Here is a 9,020-nt window from a genome sequence, read left to right as displayed (position 1 = left end):
CTGAGCACCTCTACGCCTCACCCTGCAAGCCCATTTCCTGCTGGGGGCGGGTGTTTCCTCAGGCACTGGCTGGGGCTCCTTTGTGGGCAGAAAGTGGAGACGTCTCTTCCCCTTACTCTCTTCGCAGTGGCCAGCAGAAATACTTCTCCAAATATAACCAACATCGGTGGTCTGGTTTTTCCTTATGGTTTGTGCTCTTACGGTGTGTTCATAAAGTTTTTCACATATATATCTTCCTCCATTAAGCTGAGAGTTTCAGTTCTAAAGTTTACATCCTTAATTTCAGCATCTGCATATATCAGGTGCTCAACAGGTGTTTGTGAAATGAGTGAGTGAATGATTCTTTAAACAAAAGGTCTCTGGACTGCACAACCCCTCTCTGCCCCTTCCCAGCCTGTCTCCCCAAGGGGTCTACATTCCTGTCTCACTGGTCCTCAACCTCCCCCAGGAAGCCGTCTGTGGCCTGGCCACTGACTTGCTGGGGCCAAATCCACCTGCTTGTCCTTCCTTCTTTCTCTTGGTCACCTCAGAGCATTGGTGACATTGTCCGCACTTCCTTCACTTTCAGAATGACTTTTTAAAGAGGTGAAATTGATTAAACCTATTTATATTTTTAAATCAAGCAAAACTAAAATGTACCATGAGAGTAAATCATTACCCCAGACTCCTTCAGTCAGAAGTAAACCTTGTTTACAGGAATTGAATTTTAATCCAGGTCTTTTCCAGGCGTCACACATGGTCCAGGGATCAACACATAGGCAGAAGAAAGGAGAGAGCGGGAGGGAGGGAGGAAGGAGGAAGGGAAAGAGGGAGGAGGGAGAAGCCAAGTGAGGCAATGAGATTCGAAGATTTACTTGCTGAACTTGGGATAAATGATACACACATGTTTCTAAATAATCCTTCTAGGATTAAAAGAGAGAGAATATGCGAAATGAGGACATTGGACTGGTCTCCATTCAGCCAGCACTGGTGTCTGAGAATGGATCTGTCCCTCCTCCTGGCCCTCTCCTCCCCCGAATCCAGGTGTGCCCTCCGCAGCCTCCTGACTTGGCAAGCTTTCTACAATTTGCTACAATTCCTTGTCTTTATTTCAGTGGGCTCAAAACTCACTCCTTCCCCTCAACCCATGCTTTCTACCAAAAACTTCCCCATTCTAAGCTCTGTACTTTAATTTGTCTTTCCAGTGGCTGGATCTAATCACAGGGAGAGGACCTGTTTTGTATTGTTTTTCATGAGGGCCCACACATCCTGAATTTCATCAGTCCTGAGACATCTGCCATCTTCCTTGCACCCCACCCTATTCACACCTCTGGGGTCCCCCCGCCCCTGCCCCAGACATCCCAAGGTTTCCTCCCCACTCTCTGGGTGGAGCCTTGCTCTCTGCATCCCCTGAATTGCTCTGTGCAGCACTTCAAACAGTTTACTAGAAAGGGTGTGTAACAGAAGTGAACTTTCTGAGAACCTGCCTGCCCAGAATGCCTCTGTTCTGGTTTTTTTATGCAAGCTTGGCTAGGCGTGGACTTCTAGGTTGGAGATGACTATCCCTTGGAGCTTGGAAGGCATGGTTCCATTTTAGTCTAGCACCCCCCCCCCAAATTGCTGATGATGGCCAGTATCTGTTCAATCCTCAGGGCTCTATGTGCACATGAGTTAGGAATGATCTGGGTATCAGATAACAAAACCCAACCAGTGGAGCCTAAGCAAACAGACGTTCATTTGTTTTATTTTATTTAATTTATTTACTTTTACTTTTTAGTTATTTATTTTTTGGCTGTGCCACGCGACATGCGGGATCTTAGTTCCCTGACCAAGGACTGAACCCATGCCCCCTGCAGTGGAAGCGCAAAGTCCTAACCACTGGACCGCCAGGGAATTCCCATGTTCATTTGTTTTAAATCACATGCACAGAACAGAAACAGAAGAGGCAGCATGGGATTAGAGCAAGAGCTCTACAGGGTCACTGGGGACTTAAGCCTTTTCTATTTGTGTCCCTTCATCCTTCATGTTTGGCTTCTGTACTCATGATCCCAGGATGGCTGCTGCAACTCCTCCATCACAGCCTGTGTTTGAGGCAGGAAAAGGATGGAAGGGTATACAAGTGATGAGAAAAATGGGCATTTTCTTAGCAAGCTTTACCTTTTCATTAGAGAAAGGACGCGCTCCACAGAAATTTATCACCACATCTCCCTGGCCAAAACTGTTAGGTGACCACCATAGCTGGAAGATAGCCAACAAGAAGTTGGCCTATGTTTTTCTCACTAGATTTCTTGGGTTTTATCTTTCATTTTTTTATTTAAAAACAATTCTTATTCCACCAGCCATATTTTCATTTCCAATAGTTCACTTTTGTTTTTATTGTTCATTTTCTATAGATTCTACACTTGTTTTATGTAATTCCTCCACAAATCTTTCTAATGACACTGATGAGTTTATTTAAGACTCCTTTCTGTGCCCTGAATTGTTTCTATTTCTTCCGAAGTCATTTTTTGGGAATATCTCTCTAGAGTCCCCAGAGTGACTCTCTGAGCACTTTCATTCTGTCTAAAAACCCTAGAATCCAGAAAGCAAGGAAATCTGCATAGACTGATGGGACAGAAAAGCCAACTTGGTGGGGGCGGGGCGCGGGGTTCCTCCTAGCCAAATTTGGAAAAATGTGAACACTTGAAGAGTAACAACGTCATTGCATTCTAACATTTTGAATTAAAAAAAGAATCTGTGTGTCCTTGGCAATGGGAAAAAGCAAACAAAAGTTGGGGAGGGACATTTTCTTCATAGAACAATGACATGTAATACATGTAGCAGAAATGATAGAATTTGGAAATTGCCCTTTCACAGGCACCAGTGCAATCACTGCTTGGAGCAGAGTATCCGTGAGTCACAGGACCACTGATGGAGTAGATTTCTCACCAGTCACGGGAAGACCACGTGCCTGCATGGCACAGAGAAAGGGCAGTTACCACTTCGCCCATGACCTGCCTCGGTATCCCTGAAGGGGCAAACAGGTACATCCTTGATCGGTCCTGGATCAGAAAACAAAAACCAAAAACAGCTACGCAGTGATGTTTGTTGTTCCACTGATGTTGAATAGTCAGTGTGAAGACAATAGGGAGTTATGTGGATGAGTGCTTGTGTTACCGGAAGATACACTGGAGAATTACGGGGCTGAAGTGTCAGGATGTCACCAACATACTCTCAAAAGGTAAACATAGATGTGTATGTTTTTAGAGAGTAAACAAAGCAAACGTGACTAAATTAACAACTGTTGAATCAGTACAGGATACATGGGAGTGTGGCAGGTAGACTACCAGATGTCCCCAGGACCCCTGGCCCTGTGGCTTTAAACCACAACTCTGGATAATCTGTTATGCAACGATACATGACTGATGCTCATCGTAGGATGGTCACAGATTCTCTTTCAAAGTTGGGGAGAAAACCATGTGGATATGCACAGTTGCCCCTGTGATAAAATCCGCACTGAGGTCTTGTTGGCTGGTCCCGGCCAGCGCTGCCCCCAGGACCTCGCCCCACTCTAGGCCTTGACCCTGCCAGTCCAGGTTTGGGACATCCCAGCACTTCCCACACAGGCTATGAGGGCTGTTCCACCTGCCTGGTGTGCTGCTCCTGTCTTCTCATCCCCCATGGCATCAGGGCCTCCCACTGTCCACCCCAGTATCACGAAACCCCAACTGCCCCTATGTTCCTCCTCTGGCCTCCTGCATCCCCTCCCCCACCTTCTCCTTCCCTTCCCCTCCCCCAACCTTCTTCCTCCTCTGCCTTCCTCCCTCTTCTCCCTCCCCTTGCTTCCCACCCATCTCCTCTCCCCTCTCAGCTTCTCCTCTCCCTTCCTCTTCTTTTTCATCTCTCTCCTCCCCTCTCTCCTCCTTTCTCCACTCCCCTTCTCTCCCCGCTCTGGAAGGTGGGCCTCTGGCTGCCCAGCTAATAACCACAGCAGGAGCCTCCCGGCTCCACTCCCCAGCTCCAGCCGTTTCCATGGACGAGGGCCCACACAAACACAGGATGCTGCAGCTCCCCCTGCCAGCCCAGGACCCCCCGCAGCACAGGGTTGGTGGCAGATGAGGTCATTGCCACAGGGGCCCCACAGGCCTGTTGGGGGGGACTATTTGTTTGGCCTTGTTTCTGTGGCAACCTGCTAGACCCCTCCTTCACTCCATCCACGGGGGTGTTTGCTGGTGCAAGGGACAAAGCTGCTCCTGGGCCCCCAGCTCCACCTCCAAGGTATGCATAGGGAAACTGAGGTGCAAGAGCCAGGCAGAGGCAAGACCCTGCAGGGTCAGGACGCTTGTCCCCAGACCGGGGTCTCCCTCTGCCCGGGAACTCAGGCGAACATAGGCCAAGTGGGTCCGAGGCACACAGAGCAGGGGTCCTGGCTCTGCCCAGCATCTGTCCTGCCCAGGGATCAGGACCCTGACCTATGTGCTGGACAGTGGGCCGAGAGGGTCCTGTCCCAAGAGAGGAGGCCCTGGGCAGGGAGCGAGGAGGGGCTCAGAGGGCAGGGCAGTTTCCAGAAGAGGCACTGTGGCCAGGCACTGGGGAGGAAACCACGGGCAGCCCAGGTGGGGAGGAAAGAGGCACAGTCACAGGCTGGGGTGGCTCTAAGAAGAGGGGGGTGGAGACAGGAAGCTGGAGGAGGAGCTGAGAAGCAGGAGGGCAGGTGGAGGCAAGGCTGTACGTTCAGGGCACCAGCACATAAGCCCACGGCATGCTGTTGCCACTGTCCCGTCTGTCCGGTGGCCTTTGCAGCAGCCAAGAGCCTCCTTAGATGGGGGCAGTCCCAGGAGGGGTGGCGTAGGCTCAGGCCAAGGGCATCAAGACGCCCAGAGCAGGGCCAGGAATGGGGGCTGTGTGCTCACAGTAGTGGGGTCCAGGTGGCCCTGGCCCACCCACAGCCTCCCAGCTTTCCGTACGTCAGTGCTCTGGGCCTTCAGCCCTCCTGGGCAGCCTCCTTCTCACACGCCTTGTGGGCTGCCCCCTGAGCACCTGCTGTGCATGGCCTGGCCAGGCCCTAACAGAGCAGCAAGTGCCACTTCCTGTGGTTCCTACGGTCCCGGGGCCTGCAGGGTCTCACAGCAAGAGGCAACAGGGCCCCACCACGGCCTGTCTGAGCTCTCGGGCCATGGTGAATTGGCCTCACTTTTTCCACCCTTTCCCTCCCCCTCATCTTCCTCTCCCTCCTCCCCTTTCTCCAACTCCTCCCTCCTCCCCTCCCCCTTCATCTTCCTCTCCACCTCATCCTGTCTCTGAAGTCATCCTGGAAGGCAGGTGGGATCCAGCTGAATACCTTCCCAAAGTGCAGGCCCGTCTGAGACGTTACCTAACCGCACCTTCTTACCTAATCCCCCAGCCATCTCCTGCTTCCTGCGCCTGCCCCCACCCCAGCAGGGCCAACCTGGGCTCGAGCCCAGACTTGCCTCTGGCCACCTGTGGTCTTGGGCTGCCTCCCCAGGATGTGGTCCTACAGGGCAGGCCTTCCCCTGCCTCAGATTCTGGGCGGGCCAGCACGAGCTTGTCAGCTGGAGGAGGCCAGAGACAGGGGCAGGAGAGACTACAGTCACTGGGCAAAACGGGTAGCTGGAAAGGAGAGTGACAGCCTGGCACTTTGTCCTCACAGTGCGCACATTCACACATACACACGCACAGACACGTGGACCCAGCGCCCCCACATGTTTGCACACAGGCATACAGACACAGACACATGCAACGTTAGCCAGGTGCACAGAGCTTATCCACCGCATATGGAACCCAGGAGCGAGGGGAGACCTGGGTGCCCAGATAGGGATCCTCGGCAGGGGGCTGAGTGCCCAAGTAGGAGGAGGTTGGCCCTGGCAGGAGGCTGTGCATAGTGACCTGTCCAGCCTGTCCTGCCTGGCTGGCCCCTTCTCTCCTCTGCAGCCCCCACCCGCTTGCAGCCCTCAACCTGCACCTGGGTTGGTTTCAGCTACAGTTTCAGCCACCCGTCACCCAGGAAGAATGGCCACATTCAGGCTGCCTGCTCTCTAACCCAGGCAGCTTGCAACCCTCTCGCACCCGGGGCACAGAGGCCTGAGCCCTCTGCCTGCCCCTCCATAGCGGTGCCGGGCAGGAGGTCTCGGTTTTCACAACATGCGAAGACGGGGAGTTGCCCCCACGGGCCCCCCACGTGGCGAGAGGGCCCTCAGTCCCCCTCTGCCCTGTTGCCACCCACCCCCATCCCTCACCTGTGGATCCCGGTGCCTGGCTGAGGGGCCTCTTGGAGCTGCCAGGTCACCTTCGGCCTGGCAGAGGGTCTGGCCTCAGGAGGAACCAGCCGGTCTCCAGTGGCAGTGTTCAGGAGGGCAGAGAGGGGGTACTGTAACCCTTCTGCCTGAGTACAGTGATTAGGCAGATAATTCCACATTCCTCGTGCAGCAGCTCCTCTCCTGGGTATCCAGGGGGACTTGGACAAGACCCGAGGTGTCAGGGAGGTGACCTCCCAGGAGAGGGACCACCAGGGGTCCAGCAGGGCACATCACAACTGTGGGGGAGGAGGACACACGAGATGGGCTCGAGGGAAGACAGAGGCCAGCAGGGAGGGTGGAAGGGCTAGGGACTGGGGACAAACTCGGTGGGAGGGGGTTGTGTTGGGCCCAGAGGGCCCCAGACTCAGAGCAGGTGGACGGACAGATGGACAGGCTGTGTCAGGGACTCAGCGCTGGGATGAGGCACAAGGAACCTGCTTCTGGAAGAGGTTGCAGGCTTAGAGTGAGGGAGAGAAAACTGGGGGTCGAGCAGGCATCCTGAGAGGAGGCAGAGGGTGCCCTCCGGCTAGCCAAGGGCCCACACACACATGGGGGGTCACATGCCCCCGTGAGATAGGGAGAAGGTGGCCAACACAGGGGCCTAATGCATGTACTGCGGGATGGGCTGAACCTGCAGCCGCTCTCTGAAGGAAATAGGCCTTGAGGTGATGAGGGAAGAATTGCCAAGAAAGAGAAAGTCTTCTTTCCTAACTGAGCAAGAGAAGGAGATGTGCTCTGTCCTGTCCACCACAGCGCCTGGGCCCACCCTTGCTCCACACTCCTCTCCCCGCTCAGGGACCAGGTCCCAGGTCCCCTGGATTGCAGTGGTTGGGGCTCTGTCCCCCAAAGTTCACATCCACCTGAACTTCAGGATACGACTTTATTTGGGAAAGGGTCTTTGCAGATTATTCTTAGTTACTTGAGTCAATGATTTCAAGATCAGAGCATCCTGGACTGTCTAGGTGGGCCCTATGTTCCATGGCAGGTGTCCTCCTAAGAGACAGAGGGGAGAAGACAAAGAAGACACGGAGCTGGCCACGTGAAGATGGAAGCAGAGACGGGAATGATGTGGCCACAAGCCCAGGAATGCCTGGAAGAGGCAGGAAGGGTCATCCTCTAGAGCCTCCCGAGAGAGCTCAGCCTGCCCACTTCTGGCCTCCACAGCCGGGAGAGAACAAATTCCTGTTGCTGTAAGTCGTGCCCCTCACCCTGTTTGTGGTCATGTGTTATGATTGCCCCTTGACTAATACAGGGGACAAAGCCCCCCAGCGGTCCCCACACTCCTGCTCCAGAGGAGAGAGTGAAACAGGGCCTCAGCAGGCACTCTGGTGGAGATGAGGGTTTGGAGGCTCACTGAGAGCACTGTTTGAGGGTGTGCTGGGACAGAGGCCAAGCTCGAAGGAGCTGGGCATGTGGTCCTCCAGTGCCAGCCTATGAGAGGATCCATGGGGCCACTGAGTGACAGGGGACCTGGGCTATGGTCCCTGCACATGAGAGCTGCTGCATCTCCAGGTGCTAACAGGGAACTACCACCCCCTCCCACCTCTGGGGAGGGCTGGGCTGGACTTGGTCTGTGAGAGGCCTGTAAACCCTCTCGTCTCCCTGGGCCCTCCTCCCTCAGGCCTCCTCCTCACACAGGCCCTTCTCCCCAGGACCACTGGAACCCCTCTGAAGGCAGCCAATGAGATGAGGCTATAATTTAAAAATACATTTATTTAGTGTTTCCATTTGTTTCTGTTCTGTTACACAAGGCCATTAAATAAATACATTCTCCAAGTCACTCGAGTACACACCTACTCGCTATACAGATGAGGTAGAGAAATCAATAGGCTCACACAAGACTTCTCTCGTGTGTGAATGCCCCTCTCCTCCCGCCCGCCTGGACCTGGCCTAACCAAGCTCGGAGTCACGTCTGTGCATGCTGAGAAGAGAGCAGGTGGCCGGGACCCGCCTGGCCCTCAGCATGGCTCTGCCCCTGCGGCCCTGGGGGGGTCGGGGGATCTGGACCCCGCCACAGAACATGTTTTCTTTTAGAGATCCTCTGCTGCACAGAGAGAAGCATGTTAATGAGAGGCTCCGTCAGCGGGAGTTGTTTCTTTGCTTAGCAAGACATTCTGATATATATTTATGTATAAACAAACCAGCCAGCAGACGTTTTCAATCTGCCTTGTTTAAAAAAATACTTTTCTTAATATTTATGACATAGAGCTAAATGTGGTATTTGATTAAAAAAAATTCTTCCTCTGACTTGCCGCCTTTCCAGACCCAGTAGTGACCGAGCTACAGTCTTGTCATAGAAGCATGGCCAGGTCTGCCTGCAGGTGGGAATGCTTGGGGACAACCGGGATGCACCCCAGCCTATCCTCACCCTCTCCAGCCAGGCGTGAAGGAAACTGAGGGGCAGACCCACATCGTCCGCTGTCCCCTCCCAGGGGACATGCCTTGGCTGCACCACTCTGTCAGCATGCACTTATTCATGGGGATGTTCTCTGAACCACAGGAGAATAAACTTTACTATTTACACTATAAAACAGGGACAAAGAGACCCACATCCACATAAATAGGTTTTCTTTTAAAAACACAGTCCCCAGGGTTCCCGAAGCCCCCCCTGGACTCCGAGGAATCCCTTCACTCAGTAGTTCCCGTGTCCACGCTGCCACCCAGCTCTGTGCTTGCCCAAACCCCAGTGCACACCCTCGGAGCACAGTCATAGAGCTGAGCAGGATGGGCCCAGGGCTGGAGGCC

The sequence above is a fragment of the Leucopleurus acutus genome (genome assembly GCF_964270905.1).
Source record: "Leucopleurus acutus genome assembly, chromosome: 3".
NCBI classification, from domain to species: Eukaryota; Metazoa; Chordata; class Mammalia; order Artiodactyla; family Delphinidae; genus Leucopleurus; species Leucopleurus acutus.
The sequence above is the reverse complement of the archived record's forward strand: the minus strand, read 5'-3'. Positions refer to the sequence as shown.